The sequence below is a fragment of the Chrysochloris asiatica genome, unplaced genomic scaffold (assembly GCF_000296735.1).
Source record: "Chrysochloris asiatica unplaced genomic scaffold, ChrAsi1.0 scaffold00039, whole genome shotgun sequence".
NCBI lineage: Eukaryota > Metazoa > Chordata > Mammalia > Afrosoricida > Chrysochloridae > Chrysochloris > Chrysochloris asiatica.
In genome coordinates this window covers 6335228-6337280 of record NW_006408557.1, presented here as the reverse complement: position 1 = coordinate 6337280, position 2053 = coordinate 6335228, and positions in this window count along the sequence as shown.

The window sequence follows — 2053 nt, the reverse complement described above, 5'->3', positions numbered from 1 at the left end:
CCAGACACTACTCACCAAAACAGAATATGGAATATTGTCTTTGTGAACTATGTTATACCTATTGATTAAGGTGTCCCCTGAGTCTAGCAACTCATTATCTTAAGATGTTTGATAATATCTAAGAACTTTTTATCATTTTGCCTCCCTGCATGCTCCACCATATTCGTAGGTGTGTATGCAGCAATGGTAGCCATGTAAAAATATCCTCGTTCAAACCCTTATATATTTGTGGGTACACACCCACTCTTCCTCCCATACCCATTCAACCTGTGTATCTGTCCATGTATCTATCCGCAGAACACTGTTGTTCTGGGGTTGTAAATATAACACTATTTACCTCTTCCCCCTTTAGCCCTTGCATATCTCCCTGCGTCTGCACTTGTTTTCATTACTCTTCTGCCAACCTTCCTCTTTGCCCTTCCCATCACCCTTCCACCCCTGATAAATGACTCCCCTTTTCTCCCACCTCTGGTAACCATCAAAGAATGTTTCTTTTAGTATGAAAACCTTTTCTATAATTTTTATAATAGTGATGTCATAAATATCTATCCTTTTGTGATGACTAATTTCATTCAGCATAATGTCCTCCAGGTTCATCTATGTTATGAGATGTTTTACAAATTCATTGTTATTCATCAGTGTTGCATAGTATTCCACTGTGTGTATGAAGATGATCATTAGCTATTGTTGTTATGAAGTGCCGTTGAGTCAGTTCTGACCCATAGCGACCCTGTATAAGGTTTCTGAGGAGCAACTGGTGAACTTGAACCATTGACCTTGCAGTTCAAATGACTTTGCAGTCTGTCCCATTAGCCTACAGCGCCACACCAGGACTCCCATTAGCCACTGTTGTTGTTGTTGTTAAGTGCTGTTGAGTCGGTTCCGATCCATAGTGACCCTGTATAGGGTTTCCAAAGAGTGACTGGTGAGCTTGAACCACCGACCTTGCAGTTCAAACGACTTTGCAGTCTGACGCCATTAGCCCACAGCGCCACACCAGGATTCCCCCATTAGCCATTAGAGAGATACAAATCAAAACAACAATGAGATTTCATCTCACCCCAGTATTAATTGTTATTGTTAAGTGCTGTCAAGTTGTTTATTGATTCTTCCATTGATGAACATTTAGGCTATCTCCATCTTTTTGCTATTGTGAATAGTGCTATGATGAACATCAGTGTGCATATTTCTGCTTGTGTTCTGATTTTATTTCTTATGGATATATACCAAGTAAGGAGTTCTGCTGTGGCACTGTGGGATAAAGCACTGGACCACAAGGTCGATTTGAACAAAAAGGTTGGTGGTTCAAACTTCCCAGCCTTTCTTTGTAAACCCTGTACAGGGTCATTATGAGTCAGAACTGACTAAACAGCACTTAAAAACATATCAAGTAGAGATATTGCTAGGTCTGGACTCCTGGTGTCATACTGTAGGATAAGCACTGGACTGTTACTACTACAAGGTCAGCACTTCAAACACACAAGCTACTCCTTGGAAATCCTATACAGCATTGGTATGAGTCTGAACCAACTACACAGCACTTAACAACAGTAACAACTATGGTATTTCTATTTCCAATTTTATGAGGAAGTGTCATACTGTTTTCCACAGTGGATGAACCATTTTTACAGTCCCACCAGCAAGGAAGAAGGGTGTCAGTCTCTCCACACCCTCTCTGGCATTTATTATTGTTATTTTTTTTAACTTTGTTATTACCGCTCTCTATGAGTCTGAGCCACCACATGTCTATCAGTTTGTCACAGCTGTGAGTTGCTGTGATTCTGAGAGCTATGCCACTGGTATTTTAAATACCAGCAGGGTCACCCATGGTGGACAGGTTTCAGATGAGCTTCTAGATGAAGACAGACTAGGAAGAAGGAGTGACAAACTACTTTAGTCACTGGAAGCCTTATGAAAAGCACAGAAACACTGTCAGATATAGTGCCAGAAAATGAGCCCCTCAGGTTGGAAGGCACTCAAATTGCGACTGGGGAAGAGCTGCCTCCTCAAAGTAGAGTTGACCATGATGATGTGAATGGAGTAAAGCCCGTGG